This window comes from Crinia signifera, chromosome 9 (genome assembly GCF_055691185.1).
Source record: "Crinia signifera chromosome 9, ASM5569118v1, whole genome shotgun sequence".
NCBI classification, from domain to species: Eukaryota; Metazoa; Chordata; class Amphibia; order Anura; family Myobatrachidae; genus Crinia; species Crinia signifera.
In genome coordinates, this window is record NC_139225.1 from 77,917,188 (window position 1) to 77,931,076 (window position 13,889).

At 41.3% G+C, this 13,889-nt stretch overlaps 1 pseudogene; it reads left to right on the forward strand.

Moving 5' to 3' along the window:
• LOC146035689 (ubiquitin carboxyl-terminal hydrolase 12-like) overlaps positions 1-13,889 on the forward strand; it is a 118,400-nt pseudogene that overhangs the window by 96,998 nt on the left and 7,513 nt on the right.

Below are 13,889 nucleotides of genomic sequence, written 5' to 3' on the forward strand. Positions count from 1 at the left end.
TCCCACCCTCTGGATGATGTCAGCGACACGCAATAAGCTGGGTCGCTGTGAGCCGAAATTAGCGCAAATGCAGGGATAGACCCGTGCCCTAATCCTGTGTGCGACCCGGCATTTGTGGACTAATAGTGTGTGTGTGTGTGTGTGTTTGTGACTGAGTTTGTATACTGAGCAGAGCAGCTTGAAAATAGCTGCGGCTCCTACATTGTAGCGTTTCCCATACAAATTCAGAGACCCCTTTGCACCCAGATATACATGTCTGGCACATCAAGCTAATCAGCACAGCCCCCGCAGCAAATGTAATGCTGACACAATATGTATGTGACCACAGTCATTCACAGATATATCCATTGTACATACCTGCTGGTGTGGCCCCAATATATTGCCCAGTGTGTACCCAGCATAAGATGCATTTTTCACAAAACAATAAACCTAATGCTAGAAGATTCTCACTGGACTGGACACACCGGCAGGAGCTGTTTGGCAGGACTGCAATGAGGCCACATCTGTAGTTCCTAGGCTATCCAACTAGTAGCTGTCAAGTGAGTTATGGGGACATTTTGTGGTCAGTGACTGCTTGGCGAAACCCATTTAATACCCTTGGCTTCAACTTTCTGTGTAAGGCTTCCTGTTATAACCAGTTGTTTCTTAAATTGTGCAAAGATGGAAGTGTCCTATAACTCCTCTGATGCTTACATAAATGGTGACTCACAGCAGATAATTACGCATTGAGGCTTCGAGGAAGACTCTAATCTCCCTGGACTGTATATAAAGTTGTCTTTTCAGCAGGAGCTCTGTAATACAGTAACAGCTCAGTCAGTTATCACACTACACTATTAACTTTCCAGGTAATGATTGAAGACTTTGGTTTCAACATGTCTAGTATCTTCCCCTGAGAATTTTTAGTTCTTTTTAGTATTTGAATGTCAGGCGTAAATCCTTAAAGATCTGTTCTAGGCTAGTAATATAAAAGTGATCTGCGGCAGCGTCTGATACAGTCCTTTAATGAATTAGCGCTGTAATGTACTGTACTGTATTTCAGGTCAAGTCGACCCCCTCCACCCCTGGAAAGGGAGGAGGCGGTTGACTTCAGCTGCATACACATTATGCACAGTACCAACAGTTCAAAATATTCAGCATCGGCTATGTGAATGTGAAGGTAAATGTTTGTATAGGATCATGACACTACACAGCCCTTTTGCTTGCTCCGATGTTTACGAGCGACTCATTGGCACGAGCGTCTCATTTCCTACGAGCGTCTCATCGCGCACGAGCGTCTCATACTGTAAGCGCACTCCGTACGGCGAATGGCGGGATTCCATTGGCACATTACGGTATATCACTCCAACTCTAGCTTGATGGAGCATTAGCCACCCAGTGGTGGTGGATTGTATTGCATGGCGTGCACCCACGCCCCTTGTTGGGTGCCAGCGCGAGAAGAATATCGGAGCGCCAGAACCTCCGCCATGGCGATTCGCCAGCAAGAGGGAGGCTGGCTCCAGCTGTATTTGAATGTCAAGCGATCTCTTCTAGGCTAGTAATATAAAAGTGATCTGTGGGTCAATATTCCTGCTGCTGCTGCCACCACCATCCGTATCTATAAATAGCATTTTTCAGTAAATTATAATATAATATGTTCCAGCATAACTGGAACATATTATAATCTACTTGGAGAGATTTACACCAAACTTTATACACACCTGATTTATAATCTGGGAAAAAATTCTGTGGGGCTAAGACACCACTAGGACCCTGCCAAGGGGGCCCAAAAGGGGGCCCTGCCAATACACAAAGTGGGTCAGGGAAGCAACATATCCAGCATAACTTTGGAATGACTGGACCAATGTTTACCAAACTTTGGCCCTTATTCTGATACACTCTTAGAGGCAAAATCCTTCTCAAATTGACAAAACCAGGTGCACTGCAGGTGGGGCAGATGTAACATGTGCCGAGAGATTTAGATTTGGGTGGGGTTTTTCTTCAAACCCTGCACAGAAACAAAATAACTCGCCCAAATCGAAATCTCTCTGCCCCTCCTGCAGTGCACATGGTTTTGTCCATTTGGGAAGGAATTTGTCTGGTACTTGTTTCCCAGCACGGCGCCAATCGTATGCCATCACATACCACTACTTAAGGGATGCGATGGGACCCGATTTTCGGGTTTTAAGAGCCACACTGTACAATTTTAATATTGCGTCGCATTGCATGCCATTACAATGGCATGCGATGCGATCACACCCGATTTTTAATTGTACAGTCACCCTGATGGGTGATTACTATGTTAAATGCACCCCCATTGTTAACACCACCACCACAATCAACACCAACCCGAAGTGTGGCGAGCGCAGCGGTACACGTCCTCCGGCCTTTTCATACCCCTACTGTCCACGACGGCGTGGAGTTGATTTTAGTGTGGCGAGCCCGTGGCGAGCGCACGCGGAATACATGTGAAGTAATCCTCGGCCCCTCGCGGGGCTCACCACGCTTCAGGCTCGGTGGCTCGCTGCGCTCGCCACACTATAGAATATCAACTCTGCGCTGACGTGGATAGTGGGGGAAACAAAAGGGGAAAGAAACTCGGGTGGGGTGCACTCTTAATATCTTAATCACAAAAGTTGTTCAATAAAGATATTTTTTAATTTCTGTTTTTTTTAGTGTGATTTTTAATATATTTGCTGAGTGTTTTAGATTAGTAACCAAAGTTACTGATTTATTTTACAATTAGTCTATTCTGGCGATTTATTAACTCATTGCAGGATTAGATCAGATTGGTGTGCGTAAATGCCCATTTAACTATAAATATAAAAATATGAGAGCTGCTGACCGTCATATATCCTTAATGCCTTTAACCAAGAGGCAGTGTCAATGTGGTCTCAATTAATTTTGAGATAAGGATTATAATCATTGGTCAGCGTAACTCAAAATTTCAAAGGTAGAAAAATAATGACATATACCAAAAAATTATTATCATAATATTATTTGCATATATATTTATATACATATAATTGAGACCACATTGACACTGCCTCTTGGTTAAAGGCATTAAGGATATATGACGGTCAGCAGCTCTCATATTTTTATATTTATAGTTAAATGGGCATTTACGCACACCAATCTGATCTAATCCTGCAATGAGTTAATAAATCGCCAGAATAGACTAATTGTAAAATAAATCAGTAACTTTGGTTACTAATCTAAAACACTCAGCAAATATATTAAAAATCACACTAAAAAAAACAGAAATTAAAAAATATCTTTATTGAACAACTTTTGTGATTAAGATATTAAGAGTGCACCCCACCCGAGTTTCTTTCCCCTTTTGTTTTCCTTGTTAAACTTATACCAAACTCGGGGGTGCACCACTGACCATTACAATAATCAGACTAAGGCTGTTGTCATAAGCCTGTGTGTAATGATAACTTTAGAAATTATTCTTTAATTCAGTCAGTTATATCTTTAATCCACTATCTACACCTTCATCCCACTTGAATTATTTAACCCCACCTAGTGCAGACTTCCCTCTACCTCTTTCTTTTAGTGGATAGTGGGGGGTATGAAAAGGTCGGAGGACGCGCACGGCCGCCCCTCGTGGGCTCGCTGTGCTCGCCACGCTTCGGGTTGGCGTTTATAGTGGGGGTGGCATTAACAATGGCATTTAACATATTAATCACCCATCAGGGTGGCTGTACAGTTAAGTCTGCGATGTGATCGATGCGATGGCATAAGATTAAAATGGGGGGCGCCGTGCTAGTAAACAAGTGCCATTTGTCTTTAAGAGTAAACCAGAATAAGGCCCTTTGTACACATATGGCTTACAATCTGGAAAAAATACTGTGTGGGTGAGGCACCCCTAGCACCCCCTGGGGGTTCAGGGCCCAAAAAGGGGTCCGGACACTACAAATATGCAAGATATAGCAGAGTTGCATAACATATGGGGGGCTTTTCTGGTTATATCCTGTCCTATAGAAGACACCCCTCCCCCTTATGTTTTTGCTGGCATTTTTTTACTATTTTAGCCTAATATTGGCTCTGTTTTGTTGCTGACGGTAATGGAACATATCCTGCTATAGAAAATTTGGAGCTATAACTGAATTTTGTTCTAAAGACTCTTTTAAATGTGCACAACTCACTATAAATAGAAAACACTAAAAATAACCTCAATATCTCATTTCTGCTCCATGCATATTACTGTTGCCATGCTATGCGTATTCCCCAATGACTGATTCAGAATACATTGTTGAGATTTATTACGAGAAATATTCTACAGTTCTCAACCCTTATTATGGTCATTTATTACATATTAATACATTCCTGATGCATTATCCTGCGTCCTACTTATTTTTAGCAGTGAATTAGGGCTTTTGAATAAGCATTTCAGGTTATTTTAGGTTCCTAATACGTTTTGCTAGTCACGATTCCCTTATGTAGCAGAGCAGTGACGCTGCATTAATGCTCATGCGCACTTATGAGTTTTTAAACCTTTTTTTATTTAAAAAAAAAATGCTGAATATATTCCTATTTTTACATTCAGTTTAGTTCTTGTATTGTATCTTGTACAGAATATTTCCTTTTTTGTTTTTTTCTGTAGTCCAAGGACACCCACAAAAAAATGCGTATCTAAGCTTATATGTGCTGCTGTTTGCCATAGATCTCCAGAATATATTCTAGCTGCGTACATAGTGATAACCGCCTCTATTATATACATATGTGTAACCCTTAAATACAGTAAATATATATATTTTATTATATATATTATATATTACGGTCAATATATATCTATATAGATAGTGTGGCCACCCCCACTTGATTTTTGGAAACTTTTTTTTAATCTACTTTTTTATTTGGTTTCTATAGTATTTAATTTGTAAATTAGTTTTTCTGTCTTGTCTTTCCCAGTTTGGCAACACCTGCTACTGCAATTCTGTTCTACAAGCACTTTATTTTTGTCGCCCGTTTCGGGAAAAAGTTCTGGCATACAAGGTCCAGCCATGGAAGAAGGAAAGCTTGCTCACATGCCTGGCGGACTTGTTTAACAGCATTGCCACGCAAAAGAAGAAAGTGGGGGTTATACCTCCCAAAAAGTTCATCTCCAGATTGAGGAAAGAAAATGGTAAGTAAATAATGCCTTGCCACATTAATGGAGGTTTCTCATGTGTGCAGTAAAGGTGAACTGAAGGCAGGTATTCAAATGTCATACTGAGTTGTACCGAATTGAGCCGGAGGTTTGGAAACCCACTTAAAGTAACATTTTAAAAACTTCAGTGAAGTACAATGTTAGAATTGTACCCTCTGATCTTCATATGATTGCCATACTGGGGAATGTAACCCTTTGAGAGATGTGAAAAATATATGCTAAAAATGCCAGCGTCGCTCACATTTCAAATAAAAAAATGTTGTGTAAAAAACAATTAGATTTTTTAATACAAAGGTAAACATTACAGGTCATTATGATGAATAAAAATGTTTGCTTGGTAATTTCTTCCACCTATTGGCACGCAAAGGATTAAAAGAAACTGCATGGCTATACTGTACATAAAAATATTATGTATTAATAAAACGCTCTCACTCCAACCCAGAAGCATTTAGCTGCTTTGCCAACTTGCATCTGTTGTAGTGTTTCTACAGCACTTATTTAACAGGGTATGACGTCAGGATGTTAACTTCAAAATGTTTGCATTGCCAAAGTTGACATTGACCTACCATCAAATAAGGTTATATTTACTGTTAGCCTACAGTAAAGGTGCGTACACACTGGCCGATATATCATCTGTTCGATTGAATGGCCAATACATCGATGCACCTTCGGCAGTGTGTATGATCCACCGACCACCCATACAACCTTGCCGTGAGCCGCCAGTGATTGGCAGCTCAGTGGGCGAACGCATGCAAACACGCCCACCCATTTGTGATGTCAGCCCAGATGGATTGGGCAGCGTGTATGGAGAACACGATGCCCGATCCATCTTTAGATAGATCTGCAGATCAATTTGATCTGCAGATCTATCTACCAGTGTTAACCCAGCTTTAGACTGACCATACACCCAAAGATTTATTGTCCAATCTGGCAGTCTGGAACAAAAGTCTGGTTATATCTGGGTGCAAATGACGACAATTGAATTTTGCTAGCAAACTCTGGAAAACAGACAGAAATGGTCATTCAGATAAATCCGTTAAATCCCTTTTGCAGCATTTCAGTGCAAATGGTTGTGTTATTTCCTCTCAAATGTTACCAGATCTTCGCTCCAACGAGCCAGATTGGACAATAAATCTTTAGGTGTGTATGGCCAGCTTTAGGCTAAAATATCATTATTGTTAACCTTTACAATATCAACATTATGTTATTTAGAATGTAGACATGTTATACCATACCCTTTAGCATAGATGAGAATATTTATGGAGCTTGTCCAACATGTTTTTTTTCCCTCCAAATAAATGTTATTGAGTTATAAAGAACGTACAGTACATATACATAACATCAGACTGTCAAAAAAAGTCCAGCTCAAATCTGATACATTTCAGTTACCCATACTCGCAAGTATATTGTAAATAGCATAATAAATTCTGAGTCCAAAAAGTGGCCTTATCATACCACACATAAGAAATTACGGGTGAAATTTACTAAGATGTGAAATACACTTCACAGGTCATGTGGCTATGGGAAACCAATCACATCCTGTCTACTATATTCTAGAGGGTGGTAAATTAATAAGAAGTAGCTTCTGATTGGTTGCCCATAGCAACATGACCTGTGAAGTGTATTTCACATCTTAGTAAATTTCACCCTACATCTCAATTGAGAAAAAAGACACAGAGAAGAGGAAAATGTTTTATTTGCAGAGATAGGACCGTAGTGAGCTGCGGATGTAGGAAGGAAGATGATGGCTTTATGAACCGAGGTACAGAGGAAACAATTGCAAAATTTACAGTGTGTAAAGCACAGCTTCCTTTTATGACAGAATCTGGGACATGTAGTTCCATAAAGGAATATTGTGAGGTGGACTCTTGCGCACTAACTTGTTTTTACTGTGTGTGTGTGTGTGTGTCAAACATCGAGCAGCTCTTTTCGTCACCATAGAAAAGCCGATGATGCTCCTTTTATGCATGTGAATAGTTATGGTGGCTGCTTTTCACATCCAACTCTCTTCCTGACTTATTCATAGTTCCGGTTACAGCTCATCCTGGTCATGCAGTGATCAGCAGCATTTATTAGCATTTTAATAGAGTGGTTTCATATACTTCATAAACAGCACCCTCTTGTGGAGAAATGTATGTAATTCTGCTTGGGAATCATATGCTTTATGTCCTGCATCGCAGTGATTTGTGAGTAACTGATATGGGAAAGAGGATCGAATAAAGAACATGGAAATGAGTAACTAATGATGTTTATAGGGAATAAACAAAAAACACTGTAATGTAATTTAAAAGGTTTTGAATGGGCAGTTTCATTAATAAACACACAAATAACTATAGCAATACATCACATCTAACAATTTGGCCTCAAATCCAAATCTGTCCTCCTAAATGATCCGCGCCCTGCACCTACAGTGAACAATGACTCATACTAGGAATTTGAATCAGCACATTCCATACAATTGCACTGTAAAGCTTTGTTTTGTTTCTTTGGCTCATGCAGAACTGTTTGATAACTACATGCAACAGGATGCCCATGAGTTCCTAAATTACCTGCTCAACACTATTGCCGACCTACTACAGGAAGAGAAGAAACAGGAGAACCAGAATGGCAAGCTGCAGAATGGGAGCTTAGAACTGCCAGAACCAGATAAACCTGACCTCACTTGGGTTCACTAGATCTTCCAGGGAACCCTAACCAATGAAACCAGATGTCTTAACTGTGAGACTGTGAGTAGCACAGATTGTACCAAGAATCATTAGAGATTTCTAATGCATAAAATATAATCTATTAGGGTGAATTTCTATAACCACTGTTGTCAGATAAATATCCACTTTGATCCTCAATTATGTGCGAGGTCTGGATAGGTGTTTACATTATAATGCAGTTTAATAAGCTATTAAGCATGTTTTGTGTGTGTGAGGGGGGGGGGGGGTTGCGAGGGGGTTAAACATCAGGGATCGCCAAAAACAAGCGATCCTCACCTGTTTTAACCCCAGTGCGGTCCACACACCCTATTCAACTCGACAGGGAAATCTGACGGCGAGGATTCCCCCAAACAGCGAGGCTCTCGGCTAATGCAGGGAGCTCGCTACATTTAGCCATGAGCCTTGCTGTTTTAGCGGCCGCATACGCAGTTTCCTCCTTGCTCCAAAAACCTAGCGAGGGGGACACTGCGTGTGCAGGGGGTCGGTTGAAGACTGACCCTGCGAGCTGTGACAGCGAGCAGAAAGCATTGAATACACCCCTCTGTCTGTGTTCCTCTCTTTGGCTTTTTTTCACTTCCTTTCTTTCTTTTTCACTTCCTCCATTTACTCTGTCATTCTTAAATTCTGTTTCATAGCAGGAATCGCACGTGAAATAGAACTGCTATCTTAGTACATTTCCCCCTTTGTGTCTGGAACACATCATGTTGTTATGTAATGGGAGCAAAAACATTTATATTGTTTCTCTGCAGGCTAAATACTGGTTGCTTTTGCATGTTGCTCACAAATGTTAGACCGCTTTCATTTTACACTACAATTTAGATTTCCGTTTGGACACACCCTACCCAAATCTAAATCTCTGCCTGGGAGAGATGCAATAAAGTGATAAAATGGAGAGTGATAAACCACCAACCAATCGGCTCCTACCTGTCATTTTTTAAACACAAGAGAGGGGTAGTTGCAGCGCTCTCAAATTTTAATGAGTGAGTGCGATATCAATAAAATTGAATAATGAACATACAGTACATAGGAAAAAAAAAAATATATTATTAAAACAAGGTATTGGTTAAAAGCAACAAGTGGACCAATCATTATGTGGAATATATAACCTGCTCTGGTACTGAACCACTGGATACTGGTGCTGGAGTCCAATTATAAGTCCCAATTTGTAATCCCAAAGGTCGCTGGAGGTGTCCCTGGCCCAATGGGGCGAAGGATATTGCTTGTAGGGATCCTCTCTAAAGTGCGGATTGAGTGCAGTCGGGGATTAGGTATGGCACTCCAATTGTAATGAGCAAGCCGTGATCTTTTTACCCCAGTCTGGATAGCTGTGGGGGAGGGCTGCCGTAGTAAGGTGCTCAATGCTTGGAAGTTAGAAATGCTCCAAACGAATTGAAGAGGTGGTGTTTAAAGTCCCAGAAGAATTAAGCAGGTAGGGAGAAATGTCCACAAATGGTCCCACTTGGTCACCGACGCGTTTCGCTGTCACTAGGGACAGCTTTATCAAGTCCTTGTTTTAATAATATATATATATTTTTTTTTCATATGTACTGTATGTTCATTATTCAATTTTATTGATATCGCACTCACTCATTAAAATTTGAGAGCGCTGCAACTACCCCTCTCTTGTTTTTTTCTCAATCAACACTAGGGATCTGACTAATCCCCAGTTGCAGCAGCTCACTCTGAGTCTAACAACCACGACCAGCGCTCTAAACAGCTTTTGCTGTATCTCTATTTTTTAAACACAGCCTGTAGGTAGGAGCTGGTTGGCTGGTGGTTTTTCACTCTCCATTTTATCACTTTTTAAGCATAGTACATCTGGCCCCAAATGTTACATCTGCCCCACCTGCAGTAAAACATGGCTTTGCACATTCATGTGCTTTTTTGCATACACAAAGCTGAATTAGGCCCTTATATGGCATCGGTACATCTGTCAGACCAGACTTAGATCTACAGTCATTAGGTCGACCCCGGAAGGTCGACTGGCCCCAAGGTCAACAGGGTTGAAGGTCGACATGGCTCAATGTCGACATGGGTTTAGGTCAACAGTTATTAGGTCGACATGAGTTTTTCACTGTTTTTTTTACCCGAATGTTGACATGGACACAGTTGGAGTTGAACCGCTTCGCTCGCGATGCTTCAGGCACACTTTTTTATTCTCCCACCACGTCCTAGTGGATGGTAGGGCATGAAATACCGCCTGTCGACCGTGGCCCATGTCGACCTTGAGCCATGTCGACCTTTAACCGTGTCGACCTTGGGGCCAGTCGACCTTCCGGGGTCGACCGAATGACAGTCGACCTAAGTCTGGTCTGACAGATGACCGTTTCCCGTCTATATACAGCAGCATAAAGCAGCTTTCACTCAACTGAATGAAAATATTCATTGTCAGAAAATTCTCTACATAACCCTATTATTATTGATCATTTCTAGGAAAGTAAACAGATAGTGAACTCTCTGTGACGTGCAGAACTGGTTTCAGTATTTAACAGAGTTTCTTTTGTTAACACTCTGCCTTTTCTATTCAAGGTTAGTAGCAAAGATGAAGATTTCTTGGATCTCTCGGTAGACGTGGAGCAGAACACTTCCATTACGCACTGCTTAAGGTGAGCTGGAAGCGGTGCTAGTTTCATTAAAAACTCCTGGCCAACGTACTTGTTAGAATTCTAGGTGGTTTAAAGATCACCTGTTAATGATGATGATTTTGTATACACAATGTTGGGAAATGATGGTAGGTGAAATAGTTGACATTCTTGGTAAAATACTGTTTTCCTAAACTGGAAACACAAACTTCAACGTGTAACGTTTCATTACTACAGCATACATTCACAAGGAACCTGAAACCAAATGTTACGTAGCTGGAATGATCAATCAGATGTAAATTTACATGTCCATTATAGGTATCAGTTATTATTCTATTTAGCTTCGATTTATTGTTAGTTTTCCCCCCGCAGTTTTCTTTATCTACTATACTGTATACAGAAAATGAAAGACATTACATCTACCTGTAGTAATTAATTTTAGCTATAGTCTTCCATCTCCACATAATAAACAGTGTGAAACTGCACTGATTCCCAAATGTTAGGGGGATACAGTCACTAGTTCTCCAGTAACTAGGTGCATGCACTAAAATGCATGAAGGTCGACAGGTCATTAGGTTGACGCAAGCATTAGGTTGACAAAGGGAAGGTCGACAGAAAATGTCGACATGGGTGTTTTCACTTTAAGTCGACATGTGCCGGCAGCCGATATTTCATGCCTTACCATCCATTAGTGTGGTGAAAGTATAAAATAGTGTGCCCGAAGCATGGCGAGGGGACGCGGTGCTGTATTTCAGTATCCATGTTGACTGTGTTGAAATTTGTGATAAAAAAGTGAAAAACCCCATGTCGCCCTTTTGCTTGTCAACCTTCCCCATGTCGACCTAATGCTTGTGTTTACCTAATGACCTGTCGACCTTCATGCATGTCGACCTTCCTGCATGTTGACTTAGTGGTGTCGACCTAATGCTTGTTGACCTAGTTACTGTCTATCCAATGATATCATTCCATTTTTTGAATCCGAATTTTATCCACAGCACTCCTAGACTAAAAATTTCTTAGTGAGATAAAAATCTTAATGAAATAAATTGTGTTTAAATTTCATCTTTACTTTTAATTATGTAGTAGGGACAAAGTTAGCTTCTGTTTGTCCAAATATTTTATAACTGGCCGCTACAAGCACTGGTTATACCCTATTACACTGATTATAACTTATTTGAATTGGTCCTGGACCACCAACTCAAGCATCCCAGGGTGCCAAGTGACAGTTTGGGAACCACTGTTATACTGTCTGAGAGACCAGAAGCCAACTGTTAAAAGCACAATTGGTACTTGTGTATTTTGGCGGCACCCATCGCATACCATAAGGTATATTGCGCGATACAATATCGCGCGATATTGTACAATGCCATACAATTTTAAAATTGTATGACATTGTATATGGCATACAATGCCATACAATGCGATGCGATTAAACATTGTATAAGCACCCTAATGGGTGCTTACAATGTTAAATGCACCCCCACGCCACCCCCCCCCACTCTAAACGTCAACCCGAAGCGTGGCGAGCGCCGCGAGGGGACGCGGATAACTGTGAAGGCCGCGAGGGGACTCCGATACCTGTGAAGGTATCCGCGTCCCCTCGCGGGGCTCGCCACGCTTCGGGCTCGGTGGCTCGCTGCACTCGCCACACTTTCTATTCTCAACTCCACGCCGACGTGGATAGTGGGGGTATGAAAAGGTCGGAGGACGCGTACCGCCGCCCCTCGCTGGCTCGCTGCGCTCGCCACGTTTCGGGTTCACGTTTATAGTGGGGGAGTGGCGTGGGGGTGCATTTAACATTGTAAGCACCCATTACTGTGCTTAAAAGCAACCTTTAGTGTGCTTATACTTTCTTTCATCGTATAGGGGGCAAAAATCGCTTCGCATCGCATGCCATCGGGTGCATGGCATGCGATGCGATTAAAACATCGCGCGATGGGAATCGGGGGCGCCGCTATAATACACAAGTACCACATAATTTAATTTTTTTTTACTTTTTTGATCATAAAATATACTTTAAAAAGATGCTATATATTTTAAGAAGACTGTAATTTTTTCCAGTTTTATAGAAGTATGCCCCCTACTGTGACATGTTGTGTTAGTCATACTCTTTTTTGTTGTGTTCCTGCAGGGGATTCAGTAATACAGAAACACTATGCAGCGAATACAAATATTACTGTGAGCAATGTCGAAGCAAACAGGAAGGACAGAAAAGGTGAGCCCGCTCTTCCACGTTAACATCTGCATTGCGGTGTTTGTACAGTACACGTCTATTGAGGGCTGGACCTGGAGATTATGGTGTGGAAATGGTAACACAGTTATGAGCTGTAGTACTTTTCTGTTAGGATTAATCCTGACACCACAGACATTGTGATATACGCAATATATGGGCACTTAGATGGGAGCTTTATTCAGATGGGATGTTGCCATGGGCAGCCAATCAGATTATGGGCGGTATGCAATGCTGCAATTTCCAACCGCATTGAAGGCAGATTACGACAAAACAAATCCGACATTAAAACAAGTCGGATCAGTTTTGTCGGAAACTGCCATGGATTGTAGAATTCACAGACACTTTTCGACAATCCATTACCGCTTTTGCCGACACCCCCACTTTCCAACACTCGAGCTGGAACAATGAATTCCGGCTGTCAAGTTACAGTCGAGCTGAGTGGAAACGGACCAGGATTCCAACTTGGGACGTTCTGACAGTCGGAATCCTTGGTTGAATTCCCCCCTTAATCTAGTATTTCCTAGAAGGTGCTAAATAAAGTAGTCCTCTCTTCCAGGAGAGGCGGTGTCGGCAGACAAAATACATACATTAAGAATAAAGTTGGACAAACCGTTATTGAGTAACAACACCCAGGGTACAAACATGCATAGTCTATCATTTAATCAGAATACACAATTTATATAAAGGGATGTAGCAAATAGATCATGCACTGTAACTAAAGGCTGAACTCAATGGACACCCGTCTTTATTCAGCCTGAACTACTATGTAACTATGAGTATACAATTGGAAAAGAGACTGACCTAGGTCAATCTATTAGAGCGCTTTTGTATGAGTCTATTCCTTTAAAGAGCAGCCGATTCAGGGGATGGTCAGTTCCCCAAGTAAGAATATAGAACAACAAAAAAAACAGAGGGGACAATCGGCGCTCAGAAAAATACTGTTTCAAGTGCCTGCATCAATTCAATAAAAATTATTTAATCAATAAATAAATAAATTCATACACATGTATACAATAGACATAAGGAAAATAATAAATATATAAATATAAAAACAATAAATGGCAATGGACCTATTGGGAGAGCTGGGATATTTGTATAGTCACCCGTGTGGTGTTGATAGGACCTGCACTGATCCAAGAACTTGTGTCCATAAAAGTCCAGAAAGCGTCCGTGTGATTTAAGGCCGTATGATGTTATGTCCTGGTAGCTGCCTAGGAGGTGGGCCCGTTGGCAAAAGA